At 39.8% G+C, this 21,580-nt stretch overlaps 2 pseudogenes across 2 annotated transcripts in view; both read right to left on the bottom strand.

Moving 5' to 3' along the window:
* Window positions 1-21,580, bottom strand: part of LOC308492648 (sodium/glucose cotransporter 1-like) — a 61,990-nt pseudogene that overhangs the window by 8,892 nt on the left and 31,518 nt on the right. The window contains exons 8-11 of the transcript XR_013995420.1: window positions 19,931-20,151; window positions 13,212-13,335; window positions 10,805-10,912; window positions 9,199-9,348 (exon numbers count right to left, since the gene is read on the bottom strand). The product of XR_013995420.1 is annotated as a sodium/glucose cotransporter 1-like (transcript). The remainder of the gene's footprint in view (window positions 1-9,198; window positions 9,349-10,804; window positions 10,913-13,211; window positions 13,336-19,930; window positions 20,152-21,580) is intronic.
* LOC308492490 (calcyclin-binding protein-like) lies at window positions 4,973-5,962 on the bottom strand (annotated as a pseudogene). The gene has a single exon. The product of its transcript is annotated as a calcyclin-binding protein-like (transcript).

The raw sequence follows: 21,580 nt of genomic DNA, 5'->3' as shown, positions 1-21,580 counted from the left end.
AAGTTGGAGGCCTCATACTACCCAATTTAAGACTTACTATAAAGATAGTTTAGTGATGCCAGATATACAGATTAATGGAAATAGAGTCCAAATAGATCTAACCATATGTGTCAACTGATAGTAGCCAAAGGAGCCAAAACGTTGGTGAGGATATGGAACAACTAGAAATTGTCACACATTGCTCATGGGAATTAAATGAGTGCAACCATTTTGGAAAACAGTTTGGCAGTTTCTCATAAAGTTGCAGGATCAAAATCAACGTACACTGACAATGAATTATCTGAAAAAGAAATAAAGAAAACAATCCCATGTACAATAGCATCAAAAGCAGTAAGATACTTAGGAATATATTTAACCAAGGAGGAGATCTTTACACTGAAAACTATACTAAGACACTGATGAAAGAAATTGAAGATATAAATAAATAGAAAGGTATGCTGTTCATGGATTAGATGAATTAATATTGTTAAAATACCCATGTTAACCAAAGCTATCTACAGATTCAATGCAATCCTTATCAACTTTCCAAAAGCATTTTTTACAGAAATAGAAAAAAAAGTCCTAAAATACGTTTGGAACCACAAAAGACCCTGAATAGCCAAAGCAATTCTGAGGGAAAAAACAACAAAGCTGGAGGCATCAGACTTCCTAATTTCAAACTATATTACAAAGCAATAGTAATCAAAACAGTGTAGAATTGGCACAACAGACACATATGCATTTCTCTGACAATTAAGTTCGCGAACTCATCCTAGAAAAAGTGCTACATATCTTATTGCTGAATATCGCTACTGTCACCTTTGAAGTACTCCTCTTGGGAAGCTATGCACTGACGCCAGCACCTAGTCCACCCTTCAAAGCAATTTTGGAATTCTTTTTCTGGAATGACCATCAGAGCCGTCATCATATTACCCTTCATGTCCTGAATGTCATCAAAATGTCTTCCTTTCAAGATTTCCTTTATCTTCAGGTAAAGAAAGAAGTCATTGGGGGCCAGATCAGGTGAGTAGGGAGGGTGTTCCAATACAGTTATTTGTTTACTGGCCAAAAACTCCCTCATAGACAGTGCCCTGTGAGCTGGTGCCTTGTCGTGATGCAAGAGCCATGAATTGTTGGTGAAAAGTTCAGGTCGTCTTTTTCACGCAGCCTTTTCAGCACTTCCACATAGTAAACTTGGTTAACTGTTTGTTCAGTTGGTACAAATTCATAATGAATAATCCCTCTGATATCGTAAAAGGGTTAACAACATCATTGCAACAAGCTTGTGAACTTAATTGTCACACCATCGTAGACCAAAGGAACAGAATTGAGAGCCTAGAAATAAACCCATGCATATATGGCCAACTAATATTTGACAAGGGAGCCAAGAATACTTAAGGGAGAAAAGACAGTCTATTCAATAAATGATGCTAGAAAAATTGGATATTCACAGCAGCAGAATGAAATTGGACTCCTATCTTATAATACTCACAAAACTTAACTTGAAATAGATTAAAGACAAATATAAGACCAAAAACTAAAACTCCAAGAAGAAAATAAAGAGAAAAAATTCCTTCACATTAGTCTTGGCAATGGTCTTTTTAATTTTTATTTTTTTTTAAATCAGGGAATATTGGGGAACAGTGTGTTTTTCCAGGACCGATCAGCTCCATGTCAAGTTGTTTTCCATTTAGTCGTGGGGGGCGCAGCTCAGCACCAGGTCAAGTCGTTGTTTTCAGTCTAGTTGTGGAGGGTGCAGCTCACTGGCCCATGTGGGAATCCAACCGGTGACCTTGGTGTTATGAGCACTGTGCTCTAACCACTGAGCATACTGGCCGCCCGCCAATGGTCTTTTCGATGTAACCACCAAAAATACCAGCAACAAAAGCAAAAATATCCAGAGAAATCCAAAACACTAATTCGAAAAAATTTATGTACCTCTGTATTTATTGCAGCACTACTCACAATAGCCAAGACATGGAAACAACCAAAATGCCCATCAGTAGATGATTGGATTAAGAAACTGTGGTACATTTATACAATGGAGTATTACTCGGCCATAAAGAAGAAAGAAATCTTACCATTTGCAAAGATACGGATGGGCCTAGAGAACATTATGCTAAGTGAAATAAGTCTGATGGAGAAAGACAAATACCATATGATCTCACTTATATGCAGAATCTAAATAACAGAATAAATGAACAAACTAATCAGAAACAGTCTCAGAGATATAGAGGAAAAGCTGAGTGTTGCTAGATGGGACGGGGCGGGTGGGGACGAGGAAGAAGGTGAGGGGATTAGAAAGCACAATCTGTAACCACAAGATTGCCACAGGGATAGGAAAGTCAGTTTGGGGAATATAATCAATAATGTTGTAAAGATTTTGTATGGTATCTGACGGACACTTGTCTTACTAGGGAGACCACTTCAGGGACAATGTAGATGCCTGTAACTGTGCTGTACACCTGAAGCTGAAGCTGAATAATAATGAATGTCAACTATAATTGTGTGTGTGTGTATTCACAAGAAGTGGAGTACAGCATAAGAAATAGAGACAGTGGAAATGTAACGGCTGTATGCGATGTCAGAGGGGCAGTAGATTGGGGGAGGGAGGTTATCACTTTGTGAGGGGTATAAATGATAAATGTCTCACATTGTTTTGTACACCTGAAACTAATAAAAAGAAAAAAAAAGACAAGAGATAACAAGTGCTGGTGAGGATGTGGAGAAAAGGGAACTCTTCTTTGTATACTGTTGGTGGGAATGTACCATATTTTGCCATGTATATTTTTGCCCAAATTTGTGAGGGAAGAATAAGGATGTGCATTATACATGGGTAGTACTAATTCTGTATCTATATAAACGTTTTTAATTCTTTTATTTATGCTTATGAGTTAAAAGTGTTTCTCTAGAAATCAACAACGATATCCATATGCAAAATAATACCTGGAATACGATAATTGGTTTTGTTGAACTTAGGACAAACTTGCAACAAAGAAGAGTTCTTGGCCTTCTATGACGCATTATAAATTTGTTACCGGTACATGAAATTTCTTGTACCTTGTATCTGTTCTTGTGTTTTGTAATTTTTTGCTACATAAAATTTCTTATACCATAATATGTTAAAAAATAAATGCTAAACTTCCTTTATAATACAAAAAAACAAGTTTCTAAATGTAAACAGATAAAAATTTGAATTAAAAAAATTAAAATGAAGCATTTTTCCCCCTGAAAGTTTAGGCCAAAAACAAGAATGCGCATTATACATGGGAGCACATTACACAAGGCAAAATATGGTAAATTGGTACTGCCACTATGGAAAGCGGTATGGAAGTACTCCAAAAACATGAAACTAGAACTACCATATGATGCAGCAATTCCATTTCTGGGTAGATCTCTGATGGAAACAATCACTATCTTGAAGAGATCTGCACCACTATATTCACTGCAGCATTATACACAATCGTCAAGACATGGAAACAACCTAAATGTCCATTGACGGATGAATGGATAAAGAAAATGTGGTATTATACGCAACGATATATTATTCCGCCAAAGAAAAGAAGAAAATCCTGTCATTTGTGACAACATGGGTGGACCCTGAGGATATTATGCTAAGTGAAATCAGTCAGAGAGAGAAAAACACTTATATGTGGAATCTAAAAAAATGGACCTCACAGAAACAGAGCAGATTAGTTGTTGCCAGAGACAGGGGGTAGGAGAAATGTGTAAAGGGGGTCAAAAGGTACAACCTGTAAGTTAAGTAAGTCCTGGGAATGTAATGTACAGCATGCTGACCATAGTTAACAACACTGGATTGTATATTTGAAAGTTGCCAAGAGAGTAGATTTAAAAGGTCTCATCTCAAGAAAAATATTAGTAACTATATGAAGTGATGGGTGTTAAACTAAACTTCTTGTGGCAATTATTTCACAATACATACACATATTAAACCATTATGTTGTATACCTTAAACTTACATGTTATATGTCAATTATATCTCAAGAAAACTGGAAAAAGTGATCTCTTCTAAGCGCATATAATTGGTTTTATAAAATAGTCTGATTATCTTAACCTTTTAGTTCAGAATCCACTCACATTTCATGAAATTACTGATATAAGGTGTGATAAAAAATAAGGTGAATGTTTACATAAAAAATATTTTTTACAGTAAAAGACACATTGCCATTAATTCTCCTCAAAATACTCCCCCTCTCTTCAGACACACTTACCCCATCGTTCTTGCCACTTTCTGAAGCAGTTCTGGAAGTCCTCTTTCGTGAGTGTCTTTAGTTGTGCTCTTGTGGCTTCTTTGATGTCCTAAACTGATATAAAATGTTTACCTTTCATGGTCATTTTGACTTTGGGGACGATCCAGAAATCGCATGGTAACCAGGTCCGGTGAATAAGGACTCACTAATGTTTTTATTTGAAAAAAACTGCTGTTTACCAGAAGCGATATATGACATGGAAATTTTTTGTTGTGATCACAAAATACGGTGAATGCTGCTGCTGAGTGCCATCGAATGGAAAAGCAGGGAACTTCAATATGGGAAGTGACGCATCAAACCTTAGTAACAGTGTGTGACAAGTTTCAACTTGTTCAGTGCCGTCAGTCAGCTGTGAGCTACGGTTGAGAGAAGTTGTGTTGTTTTTTTTTTTATGCAAAAATTCAGGTTTTATTTTTTACTTATTACATTGGTGAGAACTGACATCAGGAACTTAAAAACAAGCAATAACTTTTGTTTTCTACCTCTCAGTGAAAAAAAACAAACACGCAAAGTGGCATTTTCATTAGGCAAGACTTGCTTCTTTACATTTCACAGGAGAATGCAGTATTACCCTTTCTTGAACAAAATCACCAGGTTACTAAGGAAACCATCTTTGGAGGAAGTGTTCAATAAGCATATTTTATTTAAATAAATCCTCCAGTAAGAAATGGAGAATTCATTGCCTTTACTTAGAAGCAGCTTCTGTAAAGTTAGTTGTTAAATTCATCTGTGCAGCTCACCTACGTGTCCTTACTGGAAACATCAATATTTCCACATCACAGTTCCCAAAAGGACTTTAGTCTCAAAATTCTGTGTCTCCTTTGGCTTGCTTCTCTCGTGATTCTACCCAGGCTTTATTAATGGTTCACTTCATATCATCATCTCCATCTTCATAAATTTTCTTTAGAACATTCATCAATCCCTCACTAGGATCTGTTTCAGTGTCATAGGAGGGCTTTTCTTTCTCTTTGCATTCTTTTTCTACCTGAGTCAGGTACTCCCACTGTGTTTTCCGCTTTCTTTCTACATAAGATAATCACTGTATCTGTCTTGACTTTTTTTGAACTGCCTTCCACAGAGATGGGTTTCAAGAGATTGTTCACAATCATGGAGTAACTCTTCCCATTTAGGTTCTTTACCAAAAGATCAAATGACCTTTCTGTGAAAAGCACCTGCACGTTTTCCGTCGGGACTTGATGAACCCCAGTTAACGTAATGCAGATTTTCACAAACTTATCTGACTGATCCCATCCATAGTTACTGATTTTCACGGTATATCCTGTAGTAATGGGAGCAACCACAGCAGCTGGCTTTTCATTGTCAAGAAGTTCTGCTTTTCTTCTGTGATTTCTGCTGCATCTTGTTTTTGATTTCTGTCTCAATCTTGGATTTTTCAGCTGTAAGAGCATCGCATACTCTCTTTCTAGTGGTCTTTTCTAGCAACGCCTTTACTTCGTCTGGATCTTTCTGTAGCTCTTCCACAGCTGAAGCCATGGTTGGCCTGGGTCCGGCAAGAACCGAGAAGCAGCCCCGCAGCGGAATGAACCAGAAACGCCGCACAGCCACAACGCGCAGCGCCCGCAGCCTGCGCGCACACCCGTGTTTTTGTTTTAAAGTTTATTGGGGTGACAATTATTAGGAAGGCTACATTGGTCTCAGGTGTACAATTCTGTAATACATCATCTATATATCACATTGTGCGAAGTTGTATTTTAAAGTGTGCCGTAAATCCTCCTCCATAATGACAACACTCCGTGTCACACATCGCTTCTGCAATTTCTGTCAAATAAAAACATTACGGTGTGTCCTCATTCACCTTATTCACTGGATCTGGCGCTGTGCAACTTCTGGCTCTTCCCCTAAGTCAGAATGATTCAGGACATTGAGGCAGCCACAACAGTGCTACTAAAAACATGAAAGAGGACTTCCAGAACTGCTTCAGAAAATGGCAAGAATAATGGGATAAGTGTGTTTGAAGCAAGGAGGTGTATCTTGAGGGGGATTAACGGCAATGTGTCTTTTATTGTAATAAATTTTTTACTTAACCACTCACTGTATTGTTTGATCACGTCTTGTATATTTGGGTATATGTGCCATCCTATCATTTGTTTTCTATTTAACCCACCTTCTATGTTCTTTTTATCCCCTTTTAAATTCTTTTGGGCTAATCAAATATTTTATTACTCCATATTTTCCTTCTACTAACTTGTTAAACATTCTTGAACTTTTTTTATTGCTTAGAGATTACATGCATACTTGACGTATCATAGTCTGGTAGAAATTGTTTTTTGTTTCTTTTTTTAAGGTTTTTTCTTTTTTATTGGGGAAGGGGAATAGGACTTTATTGGGGGAAAAGTGTGTATTTCCAGGAATTTTTCCAAGTCAAGTTATTGTCCTTCAATCCTAGTTGTGGAGGGCGCAGCTCAGCTCCAGGTCCAGTTGCCGTTTTCTAGTTGCAAGGGGCGCAGCCCACCATCCCTTGTGGGAATCGAACTGGCAACCCTGTGGTTGAGAGGATGCGCTCCAACCGAAACATCTGGGAGCTCAGCGGCAGCTCAGCTCAAGGTGCCGTGTTCAATTTTAGTTGCAGGGGGGCACAACCCACCATCCTTTGTGGAGGTTGAGGAGTTGAACCGGCAACCTTGTGGTTGAGAGCCCACTGGCCCATGTGTTAGGAGCGCGGAGCTCCAACTGCCTCAGCCACCGGGCCAGCCAGAAGTTTCACTTTTATTACATCCCAAATAATTCTATAAGTTCCATTTAGTTTCTTCGCATATTCTCTGCTATTATTGTCACATATTTTGCTTTCATGTTATCTAGCCCATAGACATTTTTTTTCTTATTGATGTTTTCAACAGTGAATATTCGTTTATATTTCCCACATATTTACCCTTTCTGGTGCTCTTCATTCTTTTCTGAAGCTCACATCCTCTATATAGGTTGTTTTCCTTCAGTTTGAGGAACTTCCTTTGGTATCTCTTATACTTGAAGTCTAATGTAATAAATTATTTCAACTTGCATTTATTTAAAAATATATTTATTTCACCTTCTTTGTGGAGAATATTTTTGATGGTTAATGAATTCTAGGTTGGTAGTTTTTTTGTTTTGTTTTGTTTTGTTTTTTTTTAGCACTTGAAGATGTCACATCATTATCTTCTGGCTTTTATAGTTTCTCTTGAAAATTCTGCTGTCAGTCTCTTTTGAAGATAATGTGATTTATTTTCCTCTGGCTAATCTAAAGATTTTCTCTTTATTGTCATTTTTCAGTAGGCTTCCTTTGTATTTATCCTGTTTGCAATTTGTTGAATTTCTCAAATCTGTGAATAATTGTCCGTCAGTTTTGGGAAATTCTTGGCCATTATCTTTCCAAAATTGCTTCTACCCAATTTGCTCCTCTCTTTCTGTGATTCTAATTGTATTCTGGGTGTATCTTTCCTTTTTTCCTTTGGATATTGTCAATGTTCCATTTCTAATCCACTAATTGTGTCTTCTGCTATATCCATTCAGTTGTTAACCCATCCACTGAGTTCTTAATTTCAGATATTTATTTTTCAATTATAAAAATTTTTTTCAATTCTTTTAGAAATTCTAATTGGTGAAATTCTCAATCTTTTCATCTATTTTTGTACATTTTCCCTCTATTTTCTTGTACATATTAATCATGGTTACTTTAAAGTCCTTGTCTGCTACTTTTAGTAAATATATTTTACTTATATGTTTTATACTTATATATTAGTATAAATATAGTTGTAAGGGCAGACATTCTTGTCTTGTTTCTTTATAGTCTCTTTGTTAAGTATGATGTAGGCTTTTAGATGATATATACTATATGTTTCGTCATGTTGAAAGGTACCCATTTTACCAAATACTTTTTCATCATCTATAAAGAGAGACATACAATTTTTCGTTTTTGATCTGTTAAGATGTTGAGTTATATCACTACATTTCTAACATTAAACCATCCTATATTTCTGGGGGAAAAAAATCACAGTTGGTAAAGAGATATCATTCTTTTAACATTCTTTTAATATACTGTTGAATTTGTGGCTAATATTTTATTTACAACTTTTGCATTAGTATTTAAAAGTGAGATTAGTCTTCAGTTTTAATTTTTTTCTGTGCTATATTTGTTACGTTTTGGCATCAATATCTTGAGCTTCATAAAACGAATTTAAGTCTTCATTTTTTTCTATGTTCTATAACACTGTAAATAAAAGTGGTACCTGTTTCTTAAAATTGCTCAGAAAAGTGATTTTAAACTATGGAATACTAATCAAAATGTAAAGGCAAACTCAAAAGAAGGACTAGACAAATAGAATAGGTGAGCAACGTGCACCTTGAAGCAAGATAAAAGAAGCATATAGACACAATGTAGGCCATGTTAGATGTGTGCAGGCTGGATGTGGCCCAAGGGCAGCCAGTGTGAGACCCTATGGAATACAGACAGGAACCACGTTTTACATGTGTATGTATCCCCCACTCCAGGCTTAGCATGGGATTGTGGCATCACGGTTGACAGCATGGCCCTGAGATGGACAAATTCTCCTTACTGTGTGACCTCAGGTAGATCAATTCTCTTCTCTCAGCCACTTTCCCCCCATTTTCCCAAAGAGAATAAGATCAGTAAAACTTACCTTTAAAGGATGTCATGAGGACTGAATGAGATACCGTATGTACATTTCCTCACAAGGACTATTTTGGAGGTAGAGTAAACTATACTCATTTTTATCACTGTGATTACTTAATTTTTTCCCAAATGGAAATAATTTTCTTTGTGATTATACAAGCAATACATCTTCACTACAAAATGGCAGCAAAAATAATACATCCACACTGTATATAAACAGGATGATTCTATGTATAGAATTCTAGCCTAAATTTTTCATGTAATACCATTGCGGTCATTTCATTGACCGCAGTAACTACTGCAATTAGAGGAATCCTTCACCTTCCTGTCATCATGAGTTCCTTTTCAGTGGCCATAAGCCACGTCTGGGTATAGATGTCCATGTGAACAGGGGACTGGCACTGTTGAAAACAGAAGTCAGGGAAGACATGAGAGAGGCCAATAGTGCCGACAGCATCAAACCTTGTACACCTGGAAGAGAAGGGACGTTTCCTGGACCTCCACTGTTCATGCCAGGAGATGCCTTAGGTCTCCTAAGGAACTTTTCTATATACTTAAATTTTCTCCTACAAAACATCCAAAGTGTATTTGGAGTGTAATTCCATCTAAGATAGATGCGTGCACTACGTTTGTCCTGACTTTGTGATGAGGCTTACTAGTTTCCTGCCGTGTCTTTACACAATAATGGGAGCTAAGGTCTCCTGAGTGCTACCGTGTGCCAGAACAGCCCTGCGGGCATCAGCCTGCACGAACCTGCCTCCCACCCTGTGAGATGGGCACCACTTCCCTGCCCCCATTTACAGATGAGGAGCCAGAGGCTCAGAGAAGCTTCAGACGACAGGCAAGTGAGGCTTCACTCGTTCCTCAGTGTCCCCAGCTGGGAACTGGGAATATACGTACTTACCACGTAAGTCTGTTATGAAGATGAAGACAACTTAAGAAGACAGGTTAACACAGCTCCCAATACAGAGCAAGCACTCAGCAAATGTTAGCTATAAACATAACAATCTACTGTTATTACCTGAAAGGCCACCATGTGGCCAGGACTTTGCTCTGTCGGGAGATTTCTACGTGCTGCCGGGTAACCAGGGCCTGAACTGCAGGCCCGCTGCAGCAAGTCCCCACTGTATTCACAGGCTCCTTGGTCCAGGCAAAGACTAGTGTCCGTGGCTTTGCCTTCCTTCAGGGGTCCTAAGCCCACTCGCCTTCGCAGCCCTGGGTGCTCGAAGACAGGCTCAGCTGGAAAATCCAGACAACTTCCTTCCTGAACGGTGGGATGGTTAGTAATTCCCTGTCAGATCCCACCTATATAGTATTTTACAGAAAAGTCTCAACTTTTCCAGCCTACTGGTCTCCAGAGCTAATGTGAAATTGCATTTGTTAGTTATACTATCCGTTTGGCCGTTTCCATGGGATTTCGGGAAGCAGGTGAGATGAATGCGTAGGCTCACTGTCATCTCGCAGGTAAAGCTGTTTCTCTCTTGACAAAGTGCCCATCTCCTTGCCCATCCCACTGGATGTGAGCTCTTTGAGAGCAGGATTAGGTTTCTCTCACCCCTGTGCTCATGGCTTAGAATAATGTCTAGTACAGTGTGGAGCCCATGTGCAGAACGAAGGAGCAAAGGCATGAGCTAAGCCAGGGAAGTGAACAACATAAATCGCAAGCACAAGTTGTGCCCTGCCAGCATGTGCCCTATGAGTGTGAATGTGTGAGGAATGAAGAGGAAGGAGGCCCAGCTCCTTCCCTCAAGGCAAGCAAGCTGCCTTCTACTCAACTAATGTCTTCCACTCCACAGCCTCCATTTCTACCCAGAAGGATGGGCTGACTGGTAGATAAGCCCTCACTTACAGCCTGATGGCACAGGCTCCAATGGGGACACAGACAATGGGGTTTCGACAGCCTTTGATGGCAGGGCCCATTTCTTACCACTGGGCAGCAGCTCTACCACCAGCACTGGGTAGGCCATGGGGCTGCAACCAGCTCTGATGCCACAGTGCTTTTCACATTCAGAAGGTACAACACATGCCACTTTTTCTGCAAAGAGAGATATAGTCATACCAACATGTTGACATTACAGCTCCAAAATCTAGCTCAGGGAAAGGGAAACAAATAGGAGTTGTAGATTCTTAACTTGTTAGATTTTTGGTCTACTGGTGACCGCTCTAATTCATGATCACACACACTCTTCAGGAACTTGTGGTGGAAGCACAAGCTAGGAGTTAGGCACCAAGGAGTCAAACGAATTAATGCTTCTACCAATTAATTCATGGCTTGACCCAAAGAAGTCCCCCGACTTCAGCAAGCCTTTCAATGATCGCGGCTACATGTTAAGAAAGCAAACGGGTTATTCATCCACCTACTAATGTGTGTGCAACTCATAATCTTATTCCCTTAGCCCTGATAGGGGTGTTGTTTTAGAGTATTTGGGAAGAAATTTCACACAAAAGTAAAGAAAGTGAATATGATATGCCCTTCAAGAGCTTAAATAAAGGATATAAAGTGACCACATGAAAACAAAACAAAAACAAACCCAAAACAATAAATCAACATAGACTAGAAGGAGGCAGGATATTGCCTAGGTTTATGTGTGAAACAAATTATTTTCATGGGGACAGTTATCTACGCTTAAGAAGTTGGTCGCCAAACATCTAGAGAACGAATATAATAACTCAAGGGGGTGGCTACAGTGAACATCTGTTTTCATCTGCCCACTCTCCTTTCCCTCTGTATTGGGTGACAGGCATGGTTTGGGAGGGCCCCAAGAGCCAGACTTGGCCATTCTGGAAATTCCTTCTCCTTGGTCACAATGACTGGCCCTATTACTCAAGTGAGTTCACTAGGACTCATCTGAGATTTCTGTGCGAACTACTGGGGAAGGAAACACCTTGTGGGGACTGTTGAGCTGGTGGCATGGAGGCCTGGTGCTGCTGGTGACAATCATGCCACCAGATGGCCTGAGGATGACATCAGCTCAGAAGAAATAGGAGACAAGAATGCACATCATTTTCAAACAAAAGAGGCTTACACAGAAAACCAGATTTGGAGAATCACACCTTCGCAGTGTCTAGTCCCCAGCTCTGGCCAGGGGAGAGACCCAGAATCTAAGGCCAGAAGCACTTACGTTACTAGGAAAGCATATTCTTCCAGGAATGTGAGCAGGTGCCAAGCTTTCACGATAAATGGCTTTTTGGCTTTATATATTTGGCACATGTAAATGGATCTATGAAGACTAGGGATGAATGGTTCTGGGCCCTTCTCCACTCCAAGGGCTCTCCCTAGTGCATTCCATGAACTCTATTCACCTCTTAGTCAGAGGCTGGAGGGAGTTTGGTTCCTGAGGCCCATTCCAGCTAGAGGGAGGAGCTATTCCCCACTCTTCCTCCCCTTCCCTTAGCGGCTTTTAGAATCCAAAATACATGCAATTCTCCCTAATCTTCTTCCTCAGTGAGTGGGGCAGTCCGTGGTGTGGAGTGTGGGTGGGGAGGCAGAACTGTGAAGCCCAGGGGACTCTGGCATCCTGGAAAGCACAGGGGTCTATTTTCTATTCAATGAGGAGGCACCACCCATGAGGCCCAAAAGAGCGCTGCCTGACAACCAAAGACCAAAGGTAGAAATGTTGAAACATCACTCCTTTCTGATAAAACCGGAAAGGAACTAGGATTAAGAAAAGAGGCATGTCTCAGGGGTTGACTGAAGGATAAATTGGGGTTTGTGATGTCTTCTGTGCATGTTACTGAGCAATAAGAAGTGTGTACACTCTGTTTGGCCTGCACAGCACTGCAGCAGAAGACTCTCATGGAAGTTGCCAGATTGGCGCAGTGGCTGTACCTGTCAGAGTATGTGCTCTGTAGAGGTTGAACGAATAAACAAACTGGTACCCCAAGAGACAGTACAGCTAATAAAACTAGGCTGAAATGGGGATGAGATACATCCACAAAATTATGATAGCTCATTAAGGGATAAAGGGGTGTTCTCATAGCATTTAATGAAAAGAATGTGGGCCTCAGAGTCACACCTTCTTTGGGGTTACATTGAACTCCCCCTCCGACAAGCCCCACCTGAGGATCTCAACCTTCCTGTGGACTGTGCCTCCACGCTGTGACAGAGACTGGGCCTGGCCGCAGGGAGCACTGGTCGGCTCTTCCCTGCCCAAACTTCTCTCTCTGGAATTTCTCTCTTGCTATCTACCTCCATGATCTCTGCCAGGCGTCTGTTCAGCTGTAACTCTAATCCAGACTGATGGCAGCAATCTCGGGTACCTCGACACCGGTACGCTGTGGGAGACCTGAGCATCCCACTGAGTGGGGTGAACACATCAGAATCAAGAATTTACCTGGGTACAGGATGCGGCTGATCATTCCAGGCATCACTATGACGAACATGGGCAGCAGCTTCAGGACACAGCCGCCTTTCACGTGAGACAGGTTCTTCCCTGCCAGGCACCTCTGGACAAAGATCTGCCAAGGAAATACAGGTGGGTGAGGAAATGGCTTATCTGAGTATATGAAGCCTGAGCCGCCTTGGCAGAGACAGGACAACTGTGACCTGCTGCAGCAACCAGATGTGTCCTCTGGTGGGTTTTTGCTAAGCTGCTCACCCCAATCATCCAGGGGCACACACATCTCTGGGGCAACCAGGGCCAGAGGAGATGTGTGTGACCAGTGAACATGTTTTGCTCAATGCACAGCTGCTGGAGGGGACAGGGATGGCACACACGACCTTGGTCTCATTGCTATCACTGCATATCAAGCACGGCAGCACAGTGCGTACATGCTGTCCCTCCGCAAAGCTACAGAGAACATCTCTGCCGGGCAGAAGGAAGAGAGCCCTGTGACATCAATCAAAACAAAGGTGGGTCCCTGGCAACAAATGAGTGTGCACAACTGGAACCAATTTCATTCATCTAAACTGAGATGAATTAGTATAGACCTTTAAAATGCAAAAATGTCCTGGAAGATGTTTCACAACCCATTTCATGGGGCTCCTGCTGTAAGAGGCAGTGTGCACTCAGGCTGAACAGAATGGTATAGCTGGCAGGTGGAGAAGCACTTAAGAAAGAACATAAAGTCACGGTCCAGTGCATCAAAACAACGTAGTATTAAGTATGCACTAAAATTACATTTTTGAAGAACATTTAAATAATGTGAAAAAATGTTCACAGTGTGATAGTAATTAAAATTTCTTCTTAAATCATTTTTTTTTACTAGTTAGGATATTCTACTTTTATACTTTTAATAATTACCTTAAAAAATTTTAACATGGGGCAGCCAGATGGCTCAGTTGGTTAGAGCGTGAGCTCTCAACAACAAGGTTGCCAGTTCAAGTGTCCCCTGCAACTAAAGACTGAAAACAGCAACTGGACTTGGAGCTGAGCTGCACCCTCCACAACTAGATTGAAGTCCAGTGACTTGGAGCTGATGGGCCCTAGAGAAACACACTGTTCCCCAATAAAATTTATGTAAAAAAGTTTTTAACATGGTTACAACTTCAAGTTTAAAGAAAACCAATAGCCCATGCTTCTGTACAATTTAAAGCCCATAGCCAGATTTAACTCCAAACTGCGGTCCAATATTTCAGTTTTGTCCTCTTTTACTTGCGATATTAGTAATAATCAGCCAATGCTAATTCACTCAAATCAAAAAAGCCAATTCTTAAGGAGTACAGTCAATAATATTGTAATAACTATGTACAAAGTATGATCACAAAATACAGTGAATGTTAATTAAAAAAAATTATTACAGTAAAAGACACATTGCCATTAATCCCCCTCAGAATACCCCTCCCTCTTTAAACAGACTTATCCCATTGTACTTGCCACTTTCTGATGCAGTTCTGGATGTCCTCTTTTGTGAGTGTCTTTGGTTGTGCTGTCGTGGCTCCTTGATGTCTTGATTCAATTCAAAACATTTACCTTTCATGGTCATTTTGACTTTGGGGAAGAGCTAGAAGTCGCACGGTGCCAGATCCAGTGAATAAGGTAGATGAGGACAAACCGTAATGTTTTTATTTGACAGAAATTGCAGAAGCAATGTGTGACGCGGAGCATTGTCATGATGGAGGATAAAATAAAGGCACTCATGAAAGAGGAATTCCACAACCGCTTCAGAAATTGGCAAGAATGATGGGATAAGTGTGTTCAAAGTGAGGGGGCGTATTTTGGGGGGGGACTAATGACAATGTGTCTTTTACTGTAATACATTTTTTTAATTTAAACATTCACCGTATCTTTTGATCACACCTCATGTGGTGTCAGATGGGCACTAGATTTATCGGGGCAAGGTATATAAATGTCTAATCACTATGTTGTACACCTGAAACTAATATAATATTGTATGCCAGCTGTAATCAAAAAATTTTTGAAAAAAGAACCCCAAAGCCAATGCTTTAGATTTCCTCATCTTTGCTAACAACTCCTTCTTTCTCTTCAGCAGTTCCTTTTTCTATAGGTACATCTTTCAGTCTTTAAGAAAAATAATGTTTTTGTTTTGCCCTTGGTTTTGACATTTTCCTTAGGACTTTGAGAATTTTACTCCTCTACCTTTGGGTTACATTGTTGCTACGAGAAGTCTGTTGTCAGTATAATTGTCTTCTTTTATAAGTAAAGGCAATCTTTACTCTCAGGAGGCTTTCAAAATCTCCTTGTCTTCCATGTTCTGAAATTTCATTATGATGTGACATTATGTAGATTTTTGAATTATTTCTTTTGAGATTCACTGTGATTCCTGAATCTGATGATTCCCGCTGTTTCTTTCAACAATTGTAAAGGTTCTCAGCATTTTTTCTTCAAATATCGCTTTTTCCTTTTCTTCTGGAACTCCAATGCGATGTATTTTAACCATCATTCTATCTTCCATGTCACTTTGTTTCTCTTTCACACTTTCCATTTTTGTGCTTTCCGGGTAATTTCTTCAGTTTTCTCTTCCAGAGTACTATTTTTTCCCTTTAGATTTGTTTAATCTGATATTTTAACCTTTACTGAGTTTTGCATTTCAGTAAGTATATTTTTTCACTTCTAGAAGTTTCAGTTTTCAAATCTAATTGATATTTTTTGATAGAATTGTGTTAATGCTTTAAGTCCCATTCATTTCTTTAAATACTTATTTTATATTTCATTATCTAATACTTCAATTTTCTGAAGTTTGGGAGTACTAACTCTGTTTCCTGATCAAGATGGTTTAATTCTTCCACGTTTTCTAATTTTGGATTGGGGGCTCATATTGAGCAGGCATTTATTTATGGGAATCCTACAAAACCTTGGTTAGGGTGCATCCCTCCAGAGAGAATTTGCTGATACTCCTGCCAAGTTGGTGTGTAATACTTTTTGGATGAGTTTATGTTCATTTTTTTCCCATGGGGTTTTCTTGATCATACAAGGTAAATTAAAAACCCAAACATACTGGAACCCTGGTTGAAGTTTTTTTTTTTTTTTTTTCTGTTGTTTCTCCTTGTTGGTGGGCAAATTTTTTCCCTAGTTTACCTTTTCACTGAGGTTATAACCTTTCAAGAATCCAAGTTCTACATGGAGGTTTCTCTCTTTACCATGCATGAACTCCTGTTCTCACCTGGCCACTTAAACCGAAGCCTTTGAAAAACCAAGCTTGGTAAATGCTGTCAGGGCATTGTCAGTGTCAGTGTCAGTTTAGTCAGTGTCAGTGTCAGTCTCTTGATTACAGTTCTTTCTTTGTTTTCAGCCTCTGGAGATTTTCCTCCTTTCTTAAGAGCTCCTCTATGAATCTAAAAAAAAAAACGTTTGTTATATTTTACCCAGCATTCCTAGGAGTTTTGTACTAGGAGGCAGTTTAGGAAATCTAGGTGACCTATTGTCAGAAGTCGAAGTCCAGCGGCAACTTCCAAAGTTACGGTTACAGAAGAAATTGAAAAGGAAAATACTGAAAGATTTTTCTTATCTTCTAGGCAAAATAGCATAATTAAAACACATAATAAATAGAAGGGAAAGAATACAAATTTCTAGTTACATTACAGAGAACATCCACGTATTGTGCTCTAGATCTCATCTTGTTTCTTGTCCCTCCATTCGGTATATTCTGAAGATCCATCAGCATTGCTAGGTGTACATCTAGTGCACTGCTTCTCACTGCTGTGTAGTATTCCACAGTATTACCCTGCCCCCATTTCATCTACCCGCTTTATAGCAACTGGCACAATCAACACTGTGATCAGTGTCTTACATATTGTCCCTGGTGAACTCGCATGAAGATTTTTTAGGTATATTCCCAGGCACATCACTGCTAGGTCATAGAGTACAATATACATAATTTTATTAAATACTGTCAGATTACCCTCCAGAACCGACAGCACCACAAGTGCACAGGGTTCCTCAACAGCTATATCTCCCCAACACTTGGCGTTATTAAGCTTTCTAATTTTTGCCAGTCTCATTGTGGCTTTAAATTGCACTGTGCGATATCTCTGGGTGTTACGTTTAACATTTACACCCGTTTGACTTTCCTTTGCTATAAATGGCGTGTCATTATCATTTGCCCACATTTCTACTGGAGCTCCTTGTTCTTGTAGATTTGCCATTGTCTTTCGTGCATTACAAACATTTCTAATACTCTTTCCTAATCTGTCATCTGCCAACTTTGTCCCTGGTATTCTTTGTTAAAAAGTCCTTATATGAATGTGAACAAATCAATATGATTTATTCTCCCCTCTGTCTCAAAAATGTTCTCTAACATTACCGTCCTTTAATTGTATAGTTTTACATTTCATATTTAAGTCTTTAATCAATCTGAAGTCCACCTTGTATAAATGTTAGGTAGGGATGAAGTTTTGTGACTTCGAATAGTAAGATGGCTTTCCTAAAAACATCAAAGAGTATGCATCTCCCCCATTGATTAATGGAGCACCCTTGAATATAAATTAAATTACTATGAGTACATGAGTCTGTCTCTCAGCTCTTTATTCTATGTCTATTCTGGAAAATTTCAAATGGTTTTTATTACTGCTACTTTATAGACATTTAAGTATCTTGTCAGGCAAGTTCTCCCTCTTGATTCTTCATTTTCAAACTTGAGTTAGCTATCTGTCGTATTTTCTTGTTCCGCAAAATGTTTTTTTTTTTTTATTGTAATGTAACACATGAAAGTACACTGTATCACAGGACAGAGCATATGGTGTAACCACCATCCAAATCAAGAGATGAAACACTGCAAGTACCTCAGAAGCCTCTCTGTGACTTAAAAAAAAAAGGTCAGCTGAAATTCAGAAAACATGGAATTAACCATATAAAGTGAACAGTTCAGGAGCATTTGCTGCATCTCAACACTGGGCAACTACCACCTTTCTCTATGCTTTTTCATTGCCCCAGAATACCCATATCCATTCAGCAGCCACTGCATCCCTCCACCCCTCACCCCAGGCAAGCACTAATCAGATTTCTGTTTCTATGGATTTGCCTATTCCAGATATTGGGTCATATATAATAGGTGACCTTTTATGTCTGGCTTCTTTCTTTTCTTTTTTTTTAGATTTAAAAAAAATTTTTTTTTATTGGGGAAGGGGAACAGGACTTTATTGGGGAATAGTGTGTACTTCCAGGCCTTTTTTCCAAGTCAAGTTGTTGTCCTTTCAATCTTAGTTGTGGAGGATGCAGTTCAGCTTCAAGTTGTTGTCCTTTCAGTCTAAGTTGTGAAGGGCGCAGCTCAGCTCCCGGTCCAGTTGCCGTTTTCTAGTCGCAGGGGGAGCTGCCCACCATCCCTTGTGGGAGTCGAACCGGCAACCTTGTGGTTGAGAGGATGTGCTCCAACCAACTGAGCTGTCGGGAGCTCAGGGGCAGCTCAGCTCAAGGTGCCGTGTTCAATCTTAGTTGCAGGGGGTGGAGCCCATCATCCCTTGTGGGACTCGAGGAGTTGAACTGGCAACCTTGTGTTTGAGAGCCCACTGGCCCATGTGGGAATCGAACTGGCAGCCTTCGGAGTTAGGAGCATGGAGCTCTAACCGCCTGAGCCACCGGGCCAGCCCAGGCTTCTTTCACTTAGCATAACGTTTTGAAGATTCACCCAACTTGTAGCATGTATCAGTACTTCATTCCTTTTTATGCGTGAATAATATTCCAATGCATGAATACACATTTTGTTTATCCATTTATTAGTTAGTGGATATTTGTGTTGTTTCCCCCTTTTGGTGACTGAATAATGCTGCTATGTGTGCTTCTTTTCTTAACTTTAACCCCTTCCCTTGTTCCAGAAATGACCACTTTCATGACTACCTTATTTCTTCCTTGCTTTTCTTTGTAAGTTTTTTGCCACTTGATTTGTATACCTAAACAACTTAGCATTGGTTGTGTTAAACTTTACACAAATGTAACTATATAGTACCTAGCCTTCATAATCTAGCTTTCATTGGCATCATGCTTTGAAGATTTATCCATGTTATTGTATGTAGCTACACTTCCTTTTTATTTCTGTACTGCCTTTTCACTATATGAATATTTCACAATTTATTTAATGATCTACAATTGAGTGAGAGCCATGTAATTTTTAGAATAAATTTGAGACTTTAAAAAAAATCCGACTGAAATACTGACTGGTTGCATTTAATATATTGACTCAATCAAGGAGAGCTGACTTATTTTTCACATCCAAAAATATTGTGCTTTTTATTTCTATTTATTTATTTATTTTTAAAACTTTTATTTATTTTAAGTGTGTTTTTCCAGGACCCATCAGCTCCAAGTCAAGTAGCTGTTTCAATTCAGTTGTGGAGGGCGCAGCTCACAGTGGCCCATGTGAAACTCAAACTGGCTATAAAGAGTACTGCGCTCTAACCAACTGAGCTAACCGGCTGCCCCTAAAATGTGCTTTTTAGATAATGACAGGGAAGAAGAAAAAATGAAAACAGTTCATGTGTTATAGATGGGACTGTGGGAGAAATTCCTTTTAAACAGAATTTCACATAAAGTCATTTGGGCAATAAATAAAGATTGGAAGGGAAACTTGACCACCGAGTGCAGACAGGCCCACAGCCTGGAATGCATCTGGGACCACCAGCCCCCAATGCAGTCACTTCAGCTGCAAAGTGTCTAATTACCTGATTGGAGCACCAGTAGTACAAAGAGATGATGGAGACACCAAAAACGATTCCAGGCCAAGGGAGATCTCCAGTGATGGGATCTCGGAAGATATGGAAAGAATCCAGGCAAGGGAGGTAGCATTCTGTCTTGGCAGTCCAGTTTCCTTCACGGATTATGCTTGGCTTAGCGTTTACGTAATTATTCAGTAGCTCTCGGTATCCTCCCACTTCCTTAAAGGCTTAAAAACACAGTAACATTTATCAGTACCTTCAAGTGTACAATAACACATGTCTAAAGAACCAAGATTACAAAGTAAGACACAATTTGATTAACTGAATCTAATATAAAAAGTGCAATGGACTGACAATAGTCAAGACTGTATGTGCCTAAGAAAACACACCAATTATTTCCAAGAGAAAGAAAAGTATAGTGGACATTGGTGGCCGTGTACACAGCAACAACTGCTCCTGCTTCTGGCAGCAGAACCCCTCTTTCAAGCTGCATTCCAACCTATGTCCCTTAGGTGGGCCTTGTCAAACTGTCTGCCATTCCAGTCGGGTATGTGACCCAGGCCTGTCTGTTGGGCAATGACTGATAGAATGGACTTGAGGTCCAAGGTCAGCTAATCACCATTTGTTCCAGGATTAATTATTTTGCTTAAGGAACCAAAAAAGCCTGCTTCTTTCTTTTGGGGTTCTCAGCTAGTACGGCAGTTTGAAACACTTTTGTCTACCAGGTCCATGCCGAACCCTGGACCCAGCTATGCCTAAAGGTAATGTGCCCCTGGAACTTTTAGTATGTGAGTTAAGAAAGTACTTATTTGCGTATACTAGTTTTAAACTGAAGTACTATCACAAGTTACTGAAAGAATCTTTTTTCTTAATTTTTTTAAATTGGGGGATATTGGGGAACAGTGTGTTTTTCCAGGACCTATCCTCTCCAAGTCGTCCTAGGTGTAGAGAGGGCAGCCCAGCTCCAAGTCCAGTCGCCGTTATCAATCTTTAGTTGCAGGGGGCGCAGCCCACCGTCCTGTGAGGGAATTGAACAGGCAATCTTGCTGTTAAGAGCTGGCGCTCTAACCAAATGAGCCATCCGTCGGCCCCACTGGATGGTGGGCAGCTCGTTGTCTTCAATCTAGTTGTGGAGGGCGCAGCTCACTGGCTCATGTGGGAATCGAACCAGCAACACTGTTGTTAAGAGCTCACGCTCTAACCCATTGAGCCCCCTGGCTGTCCCAAAAGAATCTTGACTAAAACAAATTAATATTTGTTTTCCTGCAGTGCCAGCAAAACATTTATGAAGTTTTGTATTTGAAATTTTCTTCAGAGCCTGTGACATTTCTCCCTCAGTATCGTAAGTGGTGTAAAATCTTAATGTTAAAGAAAAATATTTTCTAAAAGGGACTAGAACACCCTAATTCCACCTACTTAACTAAAAAATACTTTTGTTTTGGCAATTCAACCATGTTCCCTTGATATAGACTTTATTTGTGAAATGGGTTCAGAATGACTTGGACTCAAGACGGGTCAAACAAAGGAAAGAAAAAATAACTTCTTGACCTAGGTGCTGGTTACAAGAATGTGTTCACTGTGTGAATGTGTTTGCTGTGTGACTACAAAGTGAATGAGATCCTCACCTGTATTTCTAAAAATGAATTCCATGTGCAT

The sequence above is a fragment of the Rhinolophus hipposideros genome (assembly GCF_964194185.1).
Source record: "Rhinolophus hipposideros genome assembly, chromosome: 24".
Lineage (NCBI taxonomy): Eukaryota > Metazoa > Chordata > Mammalia > Chiroptera > Rhinolophidae > Rhinolophus > Rhinolophus hipposideros.
Note: the sequence above shows the minus strand (reverse complement) of the source record. Positions and strands in the feature narration are given on the sequence as shown.